The 19,336-nt window shown below is 41.8% G+C and overlaps 1 non-coding gene across 1 annotated transcript; it reads left to right on the top strand.

The window, feature by feature from the left end:
- Positions 1-1,630: 1,630 nt before the first annotated feature.
- On the top strand, positions 1,631-1,706 carry trnaa-ugc (transfer RNA alanine (anticodon UGC)). Its single transcript has one exon. It is a non-coding gene; the product is annotated as a tRNA-Ala (tRNA).
- Positions 1,707-19,336: the final 17,630 nt, after the last annotated feature.

Here is a 19,336-nt window from a genome sequence, read left to right on the forward strand (position 1 = left end):
CAGTTCTGTCAGGTAACAAATAACAAAACAGAAAACAACTACCCACAAACACAGATGGGAAAAGGCTGCCTAAGTATGATTCCCAATCAGAGACAATGATAGACAGCTGCCTCTGATTAGGAACCATACTCGGCCAAAACAAAGAAATACAATACATAGAATGCCCACCCCATATCACACTCTGACCTAACTAAACAGAGAAAAATGGCTCTCTCAGGTCAGGGCGTGACACACTGGCTTTACTCAAAGCCAGTCACATGTCGTTAGTAAAGATTGAAAATAGTAAGGGGCCTAAACAGCTGCCCTGGGGAATTCCTGATTCCATTATGTTGGACAGGATTCCATTAAAGAACACCCTATGTGTTCTGTTAGACAGATAACTCTTTATCCACAGTATAGCAGGAGGTGTAAAGCCATAACACATACATTTTTTTCCAGCAGCAGGCTATGATCGATAATGTCAAAAGCCGCCCTGAAGTCTAACAAAAACAGCCCCCACAATCTTTTTATCATCAATTTCTCTCATTCAGTCATTTCTGTGAGTGCTGTGCTTGTTGAACATCCTTCCCAATAAACATGCTGAAAGTCTGTCAATTATTTGTTTACAGTAAAATAGCATAGCGGAATGGCTTTTGCTTCCCTTAAGGCCTGAGGATACACACTTTCTAGTAGCCTTAAATTGAAGATATGGCAGTGGCATATCGGAGTGGCAATATCATCCGCTATTATCCTCAAGAATTTTCCATCCAGGTCACTCCTACGCGATGCCAGTGGGTAGGTCCTGCTAAAATTATGTGAAACCACGTCGGTCGCCATGACTTGATCAGCTGCTTAGCCAACTTGTTGTAGCTTGCTTACGAACATAACTAGTTAGTTATACCTTTACTGACAAATAAACAGCTTGCTTAGTTTGCCCTGAAGTTGTAGACACTCTGTCCCAAAATGAAGAGGGACTGTTGTCAGAAAACAGTCCGTAGATCAGAATGTTTCTCCACAATTGCTACTAACGTTGGGGTCAGCTGAGCGCAGCAGCAGCTAAACTGACAGGAGGCTATGACTCGTGGCAGAACAGGCAGCGCTAGCTGCTTCTTCATAACTCATTCATTGTGGTAAAATAATGTTGCTAAATGTATCTAGCTTATGGAGGAAACATTTGGTGTTCAGCCTTGAGTGTGTGCACTAGGTTAGCTTCCTATTCCTTTCAGTGACTGGCTTAGAGCTATGTTAGCCAACTAATGGACAAATTTAAGCTAGCTTGTTGTCGTGCACATTGTTAAACTCCAGAAATACTGCTCCGTCAAGAATCAAACTTCTTAGCTAGATGTCAAATTTAGCAACTAAGACTTCTTGAGCAAAAAAACTTCACAATCAATTACAGATGTATTGTTTTAGGTTATACTCATTTTTACTATTTGAAGGTGTAATTGGGTTCATTAGACAATGTCACCTACATAATATTTTTTAATGTCATGGCAGCCCATTGTAGCCGGACTACTTTCGAGTTATCCCATTACCCTTTGCGAGATATGAGACAGATCGGAGCAGGCCCACCACACTATGCATATCCACTACATTATACTGTGCTGCTCAGGTAATGGCTCTTCAGTCTTCTGAGAGGTGCTATATGATGGGTCCCGTGTGGCTCAGTTGGTAGAGCGTGGTGTTTGCAACGCCAGGGTTGTGGGTTCGATTCCCACGGGGGACCAGTACGGAGAATTTTTTTTTTTATGAAATGTATGCATTCACTACTGTAAGTCGCTCTGGATAAGAGCGTCTGCTAAATGACTGAAATGTAAAAAAATTCTGAAGAACACGAGCAGAGTGTGAAACCATTCTGAGAGGGTTACAAGATCAGCTCTTTAAAGGAGGGCTCGGGGAGACTGTTAAAGTGCCTTATCTCTCTCCTCCTCATCTCTCCTACCTTTCTCTGGACTCAACTGTTCTCGCTCGTTTCCTCTCCTACCGACTCACCCCTTTCCTCCCGACATACCCTCCCTTCTTTTCCCTCTCCTCCCGACTCACCCTTTTCTCTCTCCTTTCCCCTTTCTCGTCCTCTCTCATACCCCCTCATCCTCCCCTTTCCACCCGACCCCACTCCTCCCCTTATCACCTTATACTAGGAACAGTACAATATTGCAAGGACCTTGCTGACATACAGTATGTCTATGCTTTGTGAGTTTATTCTAGCTGTACTCTCCGTGACCCCCCCATTAGCCGGTTGGAGAAATCAATAGGGATCAATAACACAACAGGACGCCAGTATATGAGGCCAGTCTAGGTCTGTACCTGTTTGTGAGTGATAATGAATGACAATGAAAACCTGTGAAGGAAAGGAAGACGAAAGCACCCTCCCCTCCTCTCTTCTTCCCCCTCTCCCCTCCCTTCTTCCTTCTCCCTGCTCCTCCCTTCCCTGTCCCCTTCAGCAGATGCAAATGTGGCATTTATACCGGTGAGATTGTGCTCTTACGCTTTTAAAGGAAGTGACATCTCCCTCTCTCCGCAGCAGCCTGTGCAGGCTTTTAAACCCTACTCCTTCATCATGTCTTACCATGGATTACACCAGGCCCTAGAGCACTGATCCCTGCTCTGCCCTCCACTTAATGGATCGCTTGCTTTAAAGCAGGGAAGGGAAGGGGACCTCTCTCTTTCACGCTCTCTCATACCCATCCCTCTTGCTTTAGCTTCTCCTTTAAAGCAGAAAACATGTATTACTTTTCCTCTGTGACGATGAATGAGCTCTCTCTCTCACTATGCTTTTGACTCTGGTGATAAAACGATATGCTCCTCACCTCACAATCTCCATATCCCTCCCTCTCATTGGTCTTTTATCTGAAATTCATTCCTTTGATTACTAACACTTATTCAAGCTAATTTGAATTCAAGTAAAAGGTAGCTTTATGTATTCAAATAATGTGTAGCAAAGGTAATTCCCATATAATCTATCCAACTTAATTGAGAAAGAGTTCACCCTTCCCATAGATGTGTTGTAACAGCCCTATTGTGGGAGTGACCAAGTCTGACTGTGACGTGCCTCTAGCTAATGGACTGAGGCTACATGTTTGGATGCATGAAGCCATCCTGCCGTTTGCAAACTTTAGGTGGCAGGGTTTAGTAGAGAGCGCGCACAAACACAAACACACAGGCCTGGGGGCAAGTGATTAGAAGGATGAACAACTGGCGCTCTATTCATACAGCCACTCAGATCATTTTTTTATCTAGAATTGGTACAATCTCCAAGCCTTTACCTCCTTAATTACATGCTAAATATTACTCTTGACTCAGACAAGGTTGCTGATAACTACTTCATACTTTGCAAAGAAATGTATTCTTGTGTGTTGGGAAAATGAAAACCCACCCGCTTTTCACTTGTGGGTAAAAGAAGTTGCAGATGTTTTTCCATTCGAAAAATGTACAATGGACTTAGAGTATAGCGGTCCCACATTCTTGAAAGTATGGGTTTCTTTACTGTTTTTTTGGGGGGGGGAAAGATTTTTAAAAGGTGTTGGGCATCCTGAGACCCAGCGAGTATCCTTGCTTCATAGAAAGAGAGGGAAAGGAAATAATAATAATAATAATAATAATAATAATAATAGTAATAAGAAGAAGAATTGTACTAGTTGATCTGGAAAAGCTCTGAAAATATAACTGTTTTATGAAAATGTATCTGCTGCTATTTGTCTCCAAGTTATAATGCTAACTGTACATTAGCTAACTGCATTTGCTGCTGATACTGGTACCTGTTGCTATTTGTTATTTGATTTAGTTTAACTTATATATAATGTATATTAGCTTGTTATCTTTATATTATTATTATAATTCTTTTTTGGGGGGTCTTTATAATTGTCTGGGGGAAAAAATCATTTAAAAAGTAGAATATTAAAAGGGTAAACAACAGAGAGTGAACTGTTCATCTCCCTGTCCTCCTCCTACTCCCCCGTCCTTCTCTGCCTCCGCCTCCTTCTTTTACTGCTCCTCTACCCCAGCCCAGATTGCCAGCAGTGGAATTAATTAGCTGATGACATACATAACATTGGCTTCAAAGCACTTCAAGGCATTTTCTTAATAACAGGCTGCTGTGTAACTCCTTCTGATGATCATGAATGTCGAGCCAACCGCATCCAGCTGCAGTCCTCTAACACTCAGACCTGGGTTCAATTACTATTTGAAATGATTTCAAGTACATTATATGTGCTTGATTGAGCTTGCCTGGCTTAATGGACTAATAGAAAAGTTCAAAAACTGTAAATCCCACCCACCTGGCACTCCAGGCAGCCTAAAGCAAACATTTGAAGCATTTGAAAGATTTCAAATAGTAACTTAACCCAGATCCGATACCAGGTCAAGCACACTATGGGTAGCATCCGAAATGGCATCCTATTCCCTATGTAGTACACTACTTTTAACTAGGGCCCATAGCGGCACATTTTGGACTGAGCCAAGACATTGCATGGCCCTGCTCAAAAGTAGTGCACTATGGAAAAGGGTGCCATTTCTAACTCAGCATAGCCATTCTTATAGCATGATTGTCATCTGAGAGGTCCCTATAGAGCCGTCGGCTGATAAGTTGATGACCCATCAGTTAAGTGAACCTGCATGTCAAGATTCAGTATAAAGAGTTGTGTAACATCTCTACCTCTAAATTATGACTGAGTGACAGGATTGAATGATGATGATGGAAAGTATAGGTCCCAAACTGGTTATTATTATGCACAACATCTGAAAAGGTGTATAGGCTACTTTGTAATCAGAATACATGCAGGCTAGTGTGCCATCATATATATACATACACACACTACCGGTCAAAAGTTTTAGAACACCTACTCATTCAAGGGTTTAACTTTCTTTTTACTGTTTTCTACATTGTAGAATAATAGTGAAGACATCAAAACTGTGAAATAACACATATGGAATCATGTAGTAACCAAAAAAAAGTTAAACAAATCTAAATATATTTTATATTTGAGATTCTTCAAATAGCCAACCTTTGCCTTGATGACAGCTTTGCACACTCTTGGCATTCTCACACCATGTACACCTATGTAAGTGGACAGACTTTTTTGAATGACAAGCTATATGCCAAAGATGGCAAGGACTAGGACAGACACTCATAATTGGCATCATCATCTAGGTTACTTAGTTCAGCCGATGCCACGATGAAAGAGAGATAATGTAGTAGACTATTATTGTAGCCTTCTCCCTGTTTGCCAAAGGGATGCAGACTGAGAAAGTATTATTTCCTGAACTACTCATTTTAGTTACATCTTGGTGTCTGGGGTTCAGAAACCACGGTCCCAGGACGCTCGCCGAGGGTGCCCGCCTGCGTCCTGGAACTTGAAGCGTAGGCTACATTTACTATGCATCCGAGCGCTAAGGAGACCTGACACAGCTGGCTGCATTTGCTGCTTCGCGCATAAGCGATCTGAAAACGCAGTGCTATTTTCGTTGTTGTTAATTTGATCCGTGTTAGGACCTCGGTTCACAGTTCGGTCAGCCTTCCCTGATACTATTTTCCCGTTTGTTTCAGTAAAGGTTCTCCCGTCACATCGCATTTAGGTCGAGGAGCCCGTGAACTGTGAATGCACCGTGCGCAGGGACATGGGTTGCGCAGAGGTGCCTGCCTTGCTTTGCGCGCTGGGTCCTTGGCTCCGTCGAATTCAAGTGATTCCATGTTCTATTTAGAAACGTTTTCCTTTCTTGTTATAAAACTGTAGGGATTAATTGAAAAAAAAAAAACGTAGTTAATTAGTAACCAGATGAAATAGAAATGTGAAAATAATAATAATAACCCAAATAAAATGTAATTATGTTTTGTTTTATTAATGTTAACATAATGTTCAGTCAAAGTGCAACTAAAGTGAGATTATATGTTTATTCAAATATATTGTCACAAAGCATAGCATATCCTACACAAATCCGCGTGCATGCAACAAGGCGAAATGGCAGTTAATCTCAGCACACTCTAAAATCACTTTTATTAAAGTCTAAACTAATTTTTGAAATTTCAAACGCCTATAAATTTTTCACTTTAAAAACATAATAATAATGAATAATGTTCTATTGTTATTACTACTTAAGTTACCTGTTTTTCTGCAGTTGTGTCCGATGGGCCGTCAACAAGTTCGTTCAGCATGTAGTGTGCCCGCCTGCTCGCGTGTGGTTGTGCACATTCTAGGAAGAATTTAGGCTCGAGTCTCGTGGCAAACCATTGAGTAGTGTGCAGTTCTGATCATTTCATTCTCCTATTTTCCTCTAATGTCATTAATTATTCAAATGTAACCCTATGTTCAAATGAGCAAAGTAATGGAATTTTTATTCACCTCAAAGGGAGCATGCAAAATAGGCCTACCTGGTAAATAAATACGTATTGCGTTAATTTCATAGGCTATGAACGAGATATTATTGTATATGAAATTGAATTGTACAGTATTACAATAGCTAAATTAATTATACAATTCTATTACAGTTTTAATATTAGGCCTACCTGTTTCAAATTGTGTATAGGCAGAATATCTGTAGGTAACCTATGGGTTATCTCTTTCCACCGTGGATTTGCTCAAACATTTTCAAAAATATATTGTTGTTTAGGCGTTGTACTATTATTTAGACTATTATAATGAAATATATATGAATTACCGGTATACATTATATTTACAGGCACACATCTTAGATCAATTTACTCTGCTACAGGAAAACAAAACAGCTTATTTAGTAGGGTGACATTTTTTATAATTGCAAAAGCACAATGCAATCCCAAAATTTGAAGCAACACAAAATAATTGTTTTAACCAGTTTTTACCCGTTTTTTTCTGACTGAGATGAAATATGGAGATATTTTACAATTGAGATCTGGAGCTAATGTGAGCATATTTTATGTAATTTTAATGATGGTATAGTCTATAATTTAATTTTTCTTTACAGAGCTAGGCCTACTGGACATGCGGTTCACGCGAGGAGAATGTCATGCGCCGAGGACAGAGACGAGAGACAGAATGCAAGAGACAGATATGATGTTTGGCACTAAAATGCCATGGCACTTTCCCCTTTAAACAGCCGATGGCAGTTGACCTAAAAAGGTTAAACAGAGGCTAGCACGTGTTGTTACACCACAGCACAATTAGGTCATACTAAGTTCATGGAGAATGATACATTTCATAAGCGCTTTTTTATAGCCTACATTTCCAAAACATTTAGGCCAGGGGGGGGGGGGGGGGGGGGGGTGAGTTTGCACATCGGTGAGATGAAAACACATTTTGATGTTAGGTTCACTAAATTAACATTCATGGCGACAGGCGTAGTCACTATTCATGCGTCAGTTTCCTATTTTTATCAGACCTCGGTCTTATGTGATGGAATAACGAGGGCAACAGTACACAGGCTACATTGTACAGCACAACACACACACACACACACACACACACACACACACGGTCGAAAGGGTTGCTACCCTCCACATGTTTTTAATCACAAGAAAGATTCTCAATTAAATGTTGTTACTTATAATAAGACAAAAAAATGCTTTTTTCCTTTTATTAAATAATGCAGACAAAGGCGTATTGCCTTCCACCTCTACTGGAATTCATCCTTATCATTTTATTCCAAAGGGATAATTAACTCAACAACAGCACAGACTATTGAGCATATAGACCGGAAATACATTCACCCTTTCCCATTTCGCCAGCAGACGTATGAATAAAACCTATTTCGAAATGTTGTGAAAACAACAGTAACAGACCATGTGCGCGAGAGGATTGCGCTAAGAGCGGTGCGCAGGGAGTGAGCAAGCACCCGGCCTGCGTCAGTGCGTGCCCATGCATGTTCTCCGTCAGAGCGCATCACCTGCACCAGCTTGAAATATAAAGCCTCGTGTAGCGGTGGTTTCTGGAGTTCTCGCTCTCAGATTCAGTTTCAGATAAACTCAAGACCAGACCACGGGCGGCAGTTGCCATGGCATCGGCAGCATATTTCTAGCGCTCTCTCTCGCTTCCCGTTTGATGCCGTGTGAACTCTTGACCTCGCTGTTAAAAATCCCCAGTAATGGATATGGTTTTATGAGCAGGATATGCACTATATTACTATTCTCCCAGCACACCATGTCACTGTGTACATTTTCCACGAGATCGCAGATTAGCCTACTACTTCAACTATAGGATAGGCCTATATATTCAAGCAGGCATTGAATAGGCCTATGTGTTTAAGCTACTCTAAAATAACCTAAATACCATTGTGTCAGCAGGCTCACGGGTTGACTCTCAAATTGACTTGACTAGGCTATAGCTCTGCTCTTCTCTGCATTACGTTCCTGTTCTGCACACTGTGTATATAGGGCCTAATTAGTCTATTTTCACTGGGACCATGTGTTGTGAAATCACTCATGAAAATCTGTGGAGGATTGAGCTAAGGGGGCACTCACTGACAAAAGCCATTTCTGCCCTGGCTGGCTGGAGCCCCAAGCCTCCAAGCCTCTTACTCTGCACCAGTCTATAGGCTAGGCAGTAGGCTACAAACTCAGGCCTGCTGCCACCGATACATCAAACAAACACAACCAGAGCAGACACACTCTAATCCGCTCGTCACGGCCTAGCCACCGAGCCAATGAGATTCCTCTCCCTCCCTCCCTCTCCGCTAGCCTCTCGTATTTGCCTCTGGTCCGTTTTACTCATCTCTGCTCGCTCCCTGTGTTTTCTCTCTCGCTCTCTCTCTCTCTTTTCTCTTTCTGTCTCTTTGCTCTCATCTCTCTCTGTGCTCTCTGTCTCCCTCCTTTCTCTCTGTCTCCCTCTCTCTCCTCTCTCTCTTTCTTCCCTATCTTCTCTCTCTCTGTTCCCTGCCTCCCTCTCTCTCCCTCTCACTGCATCCCCTCTCTCCATCTATTTCGCTACCACTTTTATACACCCCATCTACTCTACTCAGTACCTAAGTAAAGGAAAACAGTTGTTCCAGGCCAGGCCAGACAAGAGTGACTTCATTATACATACATAATCAATGTTTAATCTCCTCTCCTGAAACTGGCGTTGCTCTTCGCACCATGATATTTTCATCCCGGTAATCGAGATAAAACCAAATTGAATAACTTTCCCTTCCATAACCTGCAAGAAAAGAGAGAAAACATGAATACGGTATCAGACAGGGCCAGATGGTTCTTTCAGAATTAGGATTTTTTTTTCGGTAACACCTGGTGATATTTGAAGAGTGCCTACATAACACATTCATAACCCATACATAACACATTCACAACCCATACATAACACATTCACAACCCATACATAACACATTACAACCCATACATAACACATTCACAACCCATACATAACACATTCATAACCCATACATAACACATTCACAACCCATACATAACCCATTCACAACCCATACATAACACATTCACAACCCATACATAACACATTCACAACCCATACATAACCCATTCACAACCCATACATAACACATTCATAACCCATACATAACACAAGTAGCACTCTGCAATACACTACGGCAATACACTCTTGTTACCCTTCTAGAACATTCGAAAGTTCTCCGATTCTGGCTTGGATTCTCCTCAATCAACATCCCTACATTACCTGCAGATAAAAGTAACATTTTCAATACATACTTTGTTAATGTTTGGAGGAACCGTTTTACAGTTACATATAGAATTACATACAGAGTAAATCCTGTATTGGTTTGAGGTAAATCTGTGTGCTCTCTGTGTGTGTGTGTGTGTGTGTGTGTGTGTGTGTGTGTACAAGTGCGTCCATACGTGTGTGTGCTGCGTGCGTGTGCGTCCATGCGTGTGTGTGCGTATGTGTGTGTGTGTGTGCCTCCATGCATGTGTGTGTGTGTGCATATGTGCGTGTCTCTCTATCTAATTCTCTGTCAGTCTGTCATCGGGATTTGCTTTGCAAAGCGCTGTGCAGAGCTGCATAACACTTTATGCAAGGAGGTCTCAGATGGGGTGAGAGGGTCAGATGAGGATGGGATCAGCCCAGTGTTTGGACTTGTTTGTGTGTGTGTGTGTGTGTGAGAGCGGGCGAGAAAGAACGAGAGAAAAGCTGAGGAGATTGAGACAAATACACCAAAATAAATTGTGCCCAAGGCTTCAATGTGTTGGGTCTGCATGCGTGCGTGTGTTTACTTTCTATTCTACCTATACACACGTCTAAGTGTGTGTCTGTGCGGATAGATTATCCAGTTGCATTGGAGGCTGTTTTTAGATGTGTCCAGCAGAGGGCCCCAGACCGCGGTGAACCTTTGACCCCAGCGGTAGGGCCTCGGGTGACATCTGTCAGCTAAGCCTTTTATAGGCAAATGCAATTGCACACACCAACACTGACTACATCAAACTGAGATACATTCAGCCAAGGGTGCAACTTTCACTGGGGAGGGGGTTTTATCAGTACAATGTGATACAAAAAAGGCAACGGTGTGCTTTAGGACCATGTGGACGCCTCAGAGTGGTCGGGTAGACTGTTTGGAGTGTTTAGCCGGCTGGATTTAGGACGGTGCGGACACCACTGTGCGGGTTGATAGGCTGTGTGAAGGCAAAGCCTCTGGAAGGCTGGCTGGACCAGCACGGGAGAGTTGAGCATAGTTCAGTGTGTATGTGTTGTGCTTTTTCACCGAGATGTAAAAGCCAGCAAGTAGAGCAGAAACGGTCTGCTCTTTAGTTGACTGATGTAGCTGACAAGGTAACTGCTGTTTAACTTAACATAAAAAACAAAACTAGTATTTATGCGCAGTGCTGAGCTAGTATTGTAACTGACGTGTAATGTTTTTATCCCCTCTCAACTGAGATGAATGAATTAGCTGTGCTAGCTAGTAGCTACCACAGCCAGGTCAGCTCTAGCCTCTAGTTACCTGTCAGATAGCGATATGAGGTGGCTATTATTACTATCTATTATTATTACTAACAGCTGTTGTTTGTAGGGACATGTTTTGTAGCCTTTGTTTTGTCCCGTTTTAACAGAGAGCTGGCCAAAAGTTGGCAAATGTTAGCTATTCTTTTTGCCTCAATGACACTAGACGTAAATCAAACGATGAAGCCGTCGGCCAAATGATTGAAGATTGATATTGTGACATTTTTTCAGTGCAATGTGAGTTTTTATTTAGTCAGTATGGCTATGTAACGTTATTTATCTGTCAGTTTCCCTGAGTTAATTCTCTACTTTTCACACTGACAAAGTAATAAGCAGTTCTAAAGTTACAGGGTTCACTGTCATGGTGCACGGTAGAGGTCTGTGTTGGATTTCTTCATCCCGCTCCTGCCTGCACCCACAGCTTTTCATACCACCATCCACTGGCTTTCTGTCCGACTCCCACCAGGTAGCCGCAAGAACTGGTCCTAAACCCAAGCACAGTCCCGCAATGTTTTTTTAGGCGTATGTGACACATCTCACTTGCCAACCATGGTCCCAGCAATTTTGTGCCCTATAGGCAATATCAAACGCGCAAAAAACACTTAAGAAATATGGTATATTACCAGAGATTCTCACATGGCCTTATATTAAGCTATCTGTATTACTGGGCTGGATTAGCCAATATGCTAGATGTTGTTTGAAGAGAGCAGAGTTGGAGAGACTTACACTTTCTCTTGAGCTATTTTTATAGCCTACCAGATAAATATGGGTGATCAATATTTAGGCCTTTCTAGACAATGTAGTAAACTAATAGCCTAATCATAGGCCTATTTAGGAAGTACATTTCCTTGGAAAGATAACTGCCCCATGCTATAGCCTATTCTTTTTAATTGAGACCACACGTGAACCTGATTGCGCAGGTATGGCTACTGAACTTGAAGCAGCAAGAATGATGACAGCAACCCTTGCTACATTTTGCATAGGCCAATAGGATATAGTCTACCTTTCAGGAGGACAATTTGCAGGCCGAGACAAATAAATGGGTAATCAATACTTATTGAAAATGAAAAGGTGCAACGCTCGCTCACCATAGTAGACTAACCTATGTATTTATTTACAGACACTAGTAAAATATAGTACAATCATATTTAAGTTAATTTCATATTTAAGTTAACTAAAGTATTTGAAGGTGGTTCATATACTGTTTGTACTGTACACAGTACTTTAGCGCTTGATTGAGCTTGCCTGGCATAATGTAACCAATTGAATAGTCCCTTAAAAGTGCAAATCAATCCTGTCTATCTGACACTCCAGAATAAGCTCAATCAAACACTCACAAAAGTAATTTGAAAGAAAATAATTAAAATTTGAACCCAGGGAGGTCTCATGCATTCTTCCCTCCCCCTCTTTCCTACCTATTTCTTCTATCTCTTTCTCCACAGGGTTAGGGTCATGGCACCCCAGGCATTTAAGTAGAAGGACATGTGAGTTTTGTTGACATCTCTATCTATCCCTTGTCCCTTGTTTAAATTTTCTTGCAAGATCTAACCCAAACAATGCAGTAATCAAGAACAAATCAAGAACAATGTAATACAAAAAATAACAAGGTAGAACAAAAACACATATAAAAACATATTAAAATAAGAAATAAGAAGAACACGGGAGAAGAACCCATTCCTACCGTTCTTCCTACTTTCCTTCCTCCCTTCCTTCCTCCGCCCCAGAGCTCCCTGTCAAGGCTCCGCAGTGGTCTACGGCGATGACGTTGTTCGTTCTTTCGTTCATTCGAGGAAAGCACCTTGAACTCAGCAACCACCCCGGCAGTCACGCTCGTTACGTTGCGTAACTCCCTCCCAACCCCGCCACCTGACCTCACCGTGAACCGTTACATCGCCGCCGGGGGTGACGCTAAACCGTCCCGTTCAGGAGGCAAAGAAGAGAGAAGAGCAACAGCGCCTCACCCCTGTCTTCTTCTTCTAAAATCTATATCATAAATCTAAGCAGGAAGACTGCTGAGGATACAACTTTTGTGGTGTATAGGGGTTTGGGTTCACAAACAGGGAAATATGCATGGTCATAGCCTATAGTGGCACTGTATAGGACAGTGTACTTCATGTCCCAAAATATACAGAACAAAAATATCAACGCAACATGTAATGTGTTGGTCCTATGTTTCATGAGCTGAAATAAAAGATAGCAGAAATGTGTCAATACGCACAAAAAGCTTATTTTGCGCACACATTTGTTTATATCCCTGTCAGTGAGAATCTCTCTTTTGCCAAACTAATCCACCCACCTGAGAGGTGTGGCAAATCAAGAAGCTGATTAAAAAAACATGATCATTACACAGGTGCACCTTGTGCTGGGGACAATAAAAGGCCACTCTAAAATGTGGAGTTTTGTCACACAACACAATGCCACTAATGTCTCTAGTTTTGAGGAAGTGTGCAATTGGCATGCTGACTGCAGGAATGTCCACCAGAGCTGTTGCTAGATAATTGAATGTTCATTTCTCTACCATAAACTGCTTCCAACGTCATTTTAGAGAATTTGGCAGTACGTCCAACCGGCCTCACAACCGCAGACAACATGTAACCACGCCAGCCCAGGACCTCTACATCCTGCTTCTTCACCTGCGGGATCATCTGAGACCAGCCACCAGGACAGCTGATGAAACTGTGGGTTTGCACATCCAAAGAATTTCTGGGTTATGGGCAGGCATAAGCTACAGACAACGAACACAATTTTATTGATGGCAATTTGAATGCACAGAAATACCGTGACAAGATCTATGTTGCAAGGATCTGTACACAATTCCTGGAAACTGAAAATGTCCCAGTTCTTTCATGGCCTGCATACTCACCAGACAAGTCACCCATTGAGCATGTTAAGGATGCTCTGGATCGACGTGTACGACAGCGTGTTCCAGTTCCAGCCAATATTCAGCAACTTCACACAGCCATTGAAGATGAGTTGGACAACATTCAATAGGCCACAATCAACAGCCTGATCAACTCTATGTGAAGGAGATGTGTCACGCTGCATGAGGCAAATGGTGGTCACACCAGACACTGACTGGTTTTCTGTTCCACTCCACTACTTTTTTATTTTAAAGGTATCTGTGACCAACATAGATATCTGTATTCCCAGTCGTGAAATCCATAGATTAGGATCTAATGATTTTATTTAAATTGACTGATTTCCTTATATGAACTGTAACTCAGTAAAATCTTTGAAATTGTTGCATGTTGCGTTTAGATTTTTGTTCGGTGTACATATATATATATTTTTTAAATGGAAACTTCTACGTAATCTCAATACAAGAATACATACATTTTTGAAATTGTGTAGTGCTTTTCAAAGAATCTCAAAGCACGTAAAAAGTGAAATAACAAACACGAAATTTTAATGGTGGAGATTAAAAGTCTCGGGTCAGTTTAGGATGAAATGGAGGCTGTTTGGGCTGGAAATGCAGTGGAGGTTCAGTGGAGGGGGCATCGATGGAAAAGCCAAGGAGAAACAAACACAGTCTGAAAAACATTAGTCCCAAAGCTTTAACAGCGCACTACACCTGCTTCACTCCATTGAAGCCCCTTCTCTGGCACTGGTCCTCCATTGCCAGGAATGTAACACCCACCTGGGTGATGCCATGGCTGCTGAAAAGCGCACGTAAAGCCACCACATCTTGGCAGTGGTAAGGAGCATTCCCTGAGCAGTGCCTGAACTTCCTTGGTTACCTCTGGACACAGCATGCAGTCCTTGGTTTAATACTTCCAAACATATTATTTGAATCCAAACAGCCAGCTAGCTAGCTATCATGCCAAAATATAGACTTTTCATCACGATCCTGCAACTCTGAGAGTCAAGACCACAGGACATAATGAGCAAACCCCTAGAGCAGCCTAACACCCCAAAAATAAATAAAAAATGTAACAAAACACCCTTAAAAATACCAAAAATATGGACAATATTTACAGAAGAATGAACAGAAGTGGAGAATAAAATGTGTTGAATAAATGTATTTTCGATTCAAGAACAAGCAGAACAAATATTTTCAAGAACGAAGTGAGGGGGGGGTGGAGATTTCACTTCACTGTGACACCATCTTTTGGACAACAGCGGTCACTGCATTTCAGAGCCGCGAAGCCCAACAGAAAAATCTCCTCCGATCACTTTCATATATCTATACCAAAATGCCGTACTCATATGTTGACTAAAAACAAATGGAGCTTTGCAATCATCCAATAGTTTACAATTGACACGAATGAGGCTCACAAACAATAGCACAGCAGGATTTCAACACACACTCCAACCAGTATATCCACAAAGACAAATCCAGACAAATGTAGCTTTTCATAGTAAATGCCTGCTATATTTTTAGATGACTAGAGTATCATTCCCCTCTGATTTAGATGCATTGCTGTGCTGTATTGGATATGAATGTACAGTGCGGTATTTGATTTGGAACCTATTCTGACAGATGCTTGCCCACACACACGGTCTCCCCAACCCACCCCCTCCGCCCCCTCTCTGGCCTTTTAGCCAATGGGAGCTAGGCAGACCCTCTGGGGTGTGACTCATTAGCTAGATTCCAGGACCTGGATCTGGCCCACTGCATGCGCTCAGTCAGAAGAGATGCGGTCCAGAGGGGCCGACATCATCTGCTTCCTCTCCTGTTGGAGAGGAGAGGAGGGGGAAGAGAAGAGAAGAAAGGTCTGCTTATTCATACCTGAATATTACAGTCCATTCTCTCGCTCTCTCTCTCTCTCTCTCGCTCTCTCTCTCTCCTAATGACCCTTTCTATCTCTCGCTGTCTCTCTGTCTCTCTCCTAATGACCCTTTCTATCTCTCCTCCTCCTGTCTCCTGTCTCCTCTTCTGTCCAATTTGCTGCTGTGCTAAGGATATTACTGTGATACACCAGTATTGCTTGTTTTGGGTTTGGATCCATATGTTAAATTGATAGTGTGGATGCTCTGTTCTGAGCTATGAGACAGGACCAAACCTAAGACCTGGTAGGGGAGGAGAGAAGAGAGAAAGGAGAGGAGAGAAGAGAGACGATAAGAGAGGGCTGGGTGGGTGGGTTTAAATAGTCATGCAGAAAGCTGCCTGTACCCCAAGCCAAGCAAGCTTCCTTATTCAGAGATGCCCTTTGGGGGTGGTAGAGGGGAGGGGGAGACGGGGGAGAGAGGGAGGAGATAAGCCCCCCTCCTCATGGTCCATCAGCTCTCGTACCCCCATGAGAGACTGGTCTGGTCTGACCAGTCTCTCATCCCCTTCCCCTATACACGTCTCTCTACCTCCAATGCCCAATCTCTCATCTTTCCTTCCACTATACTAACCTCTATCTCTTCTTCCAATGCTTTCAAAACAAGATATAATCAATTACCCCAAAAATGGAGCGAGAGAGAATGTAAAAGAATGCTAGCTTGCCACTACCTTTTCCTGCTAGCTTGCCAGTACCTTTTCCTGCTAGCTCGCCACTACCTTTTCCTGCTAGCTTGCCACTACCTTTTCCTGCTAGCTCGCCACTACCTTTTCCTGCTAGCTCGCCACTACCTTTTCCTGCTAGCTCGCCACTACCTTTTCCTGCTAGCTTGCCACTACCTTTTCCTGCTTTACTGCCCGCTATAGATCTCCCATCTTCCCTTGTAGCAGAATGTTAGCTTGCCACTACCTCCACAATCCAAAAGGCTTTCAAAATCAGGCATATAATCAATTGCTGAAAACATTTATTTTTAATTTGCCATCCTGTAAAGGCTTATCAAAATCTGCCATCTGTTCTTTATCATTGAGCATCCAATAAACATGTGTAGGCTTTACCATCTGTCTGTCACGTACAGTAAGCTACTTTTTCCATTATTCAAACTAGTGGGTTGTTTGTGTGCATTTTCATGAATAGAAATAAACCAAGCCATTAACTCCTGTTTTAACAAAGCCACAGTAGTCGTCCCAAATGGCACCCTATTCCCTACATAGTGCATTACTTTTGACCAGACACCTATCAGGTATGTGTACACTGATGTGAGTAGATGGATACACAGGATGACCTGTGGAATGTGAATGGGACCTTTGTCCCACTACATTAACATCATGGTTGTGTCCAAAATGGCACCCTGTTCCCTATATAGTGCGCTTCTTCCCATAGGGCCCTGGTTAAAAGTAGTGTACTGTAAAGGGAGTAGGGTGCCATTTGGAATGAAGCCCATGAGAGTGACCCTGAATGAAGAGAGGGCAGTGGGAAAGCGATATGATTTGATACAGTGCAATGGGGTTTTATCACATAACATGATTCACTATTATTATGAGGTAAAAATATAAAAGAAAAGAATGTTGGTACAAAACGATAGTACTATTAGACTATGGTTCTGACGGCTCTCAAATGCAATCAAAGCAAATTTGTGGCATAAAGTTCCATGGTAGTGTAGCCATGGTTTTGGAATAACAAATATTTCATGTATGTCTGATGCTTTTATTACACTGTAAAACCATTAAACATGTGACACATTTAGAACCTACATGTCAGTGTTTAAGACTTAGATGTGCTAATAAGTGTTTAAACAAGATTAAACATGATTGTCAGCTTTTTCCAGTCGGTTTCCAACCAGGAGAACACCTACAGTATATTGAGTATGCCAAACATTAGGAACACCTTCCTAATATTGAGTTGCCCAATCATCATTTATTCCAAATATAATTCTAATTAAATCTAGAAATTTGAGTTACAGAATGGTGACAGCGGTTCCTGCTATGCTAAGCTACTGTAGCATCCGACGTTCTTTTTTTCTGACCAAGGCCATGAACTACCAACGCGTGACTCTGCTATCCCACGTTGGCGGTGAGTGGACTTTAAATGACACAAAGTGGACATTTGGAAAGACACGAGCCTCGTTTTCACCGCACATTTCACATTTGCAAGTTTAGTGAGCAATTACAGTAGGCGGCCTACAGGCCATTAGATACATCCATTGCAATTGGACATTGAAAGAGGAGTGGAGAGATGAGGACAAACCATATCTCTTTTTTTATCGTCAATAAGTGCTTGATAAAAAAATAACACTTTGAAAGATAGTTGCCCCCTGCAGCGATGTTCAAACACATTGTCAAAATTGACTTCTTTGAGAGAGCATTTCACACACCCAGTCCTCGCTCAATGACAGACCGATGGCATTGTATGATGATTGGTTACAGAAATGGAAACATTTGCAGCAACGACAAGTCAATCATTTCACAATTACCATTGAGTGTTTTGGCTCTCCTAGAGGTCTGCGAGCTAGAAAAGCTGTTTGCTTTCATATTTTTGTACTACATTTTAGTAATTTAGAAGAGGCACTTATCCAGAGCAACTTACAGCAGTGAGTGGATACATTTTTGTATTTTTTTCCCAAATTGGTCCCCCATGGGAATCAAACCCACAACCCTAGCGTTGCAAGCACCATGCTTTACCAACTCATCCACATGTCTTTTAAGTTGACATAAAACATTGCCATGAGGTATGGGGGGACATTTCCCCTCCAAAATTCAGAACAGGTCGATTCGTCCCCTCCAGTAATTTCTTTAAAATCCCACACCCTTGAGCGTTGGACCGAGTAACCTAACCTTTACACAAATACAGAGGACTATATATAGCTGACACTAAAAATGCTTTGTCATGGTTGGTTCCACCCCTCCCATGCAGACCAAGGAGCCACTCTGGGTTCATCCAGTCGTTATCTGCACAGGGTTGTTGTCTTAACCCCACCCTGGCTTAGTTTCCCAGTTGCAAGGATGATCTTGAGACAATGAGAGATTGTTCTACTCCTAAACTATCTCTAGTAATACACATTCTTGTATATGTAATGCAGTCTTTAACTCATTTGTCAGCTCAAGCCATCTCTAGTGACCATACGCCCAGATTAGCTGCAGGGAACTAGAGTGGTATTTTTTTTTTTAGGTATTTTCTTAAAACTGCATCGTTGGTTAAGGGCTTGTAGGTAAGCATTTCACTATAAGGTTGTATTAAGGCACATGTGACAAATACAATTTGATTTTATTTGAAAAACACAGACACTAGTAAGACAGAAATGTCTTACTATTAGTTAAATATTAATTGTTAACCATTAATATCAAATAAATCAGGTAAATACGTAATTTTTCTATCACAGCGTATACCGGTCATAAAAAATATTCAAGCGAGTAGACTACTGATTGGCCAGCTCATCCTCCTCAGAAGGATGGCATCATCCTCTATGAGAAACCTCCTCAGAAGGATGGCATCATCCTCTATGAGAAAATAGCAAGCCTTTTTTAAAACGGTCTGTTTGAGATACAAGTTTGAGGTGTTTTTTTAATGTATTATTTGTATTTATTTATGCTTTGGCCACAGATATGAGTATAGGATGAGTCAACAACATTATAGGGGGCATGAGTTAACAGAATATTAACTTTTAAAAGTGATATTTTCACTGGATAGTTACTTTTAAACTGCAAAAATGTTCTTCAGACTCAT

The sequence above is a fragment of the Salmo salar genome, chromosome 07 (genome assembly GCF_965601325.2).
Source record: "Salmo salar chromosome 07, fSalSal1, whole genome shotgun sequence".
Taxonomy (NCBI): Eukaryota; Metazoa; Chordata; class Actinopteri; order Salmoniformes; family Salmonidae; genus Salmo; species Salmo salar.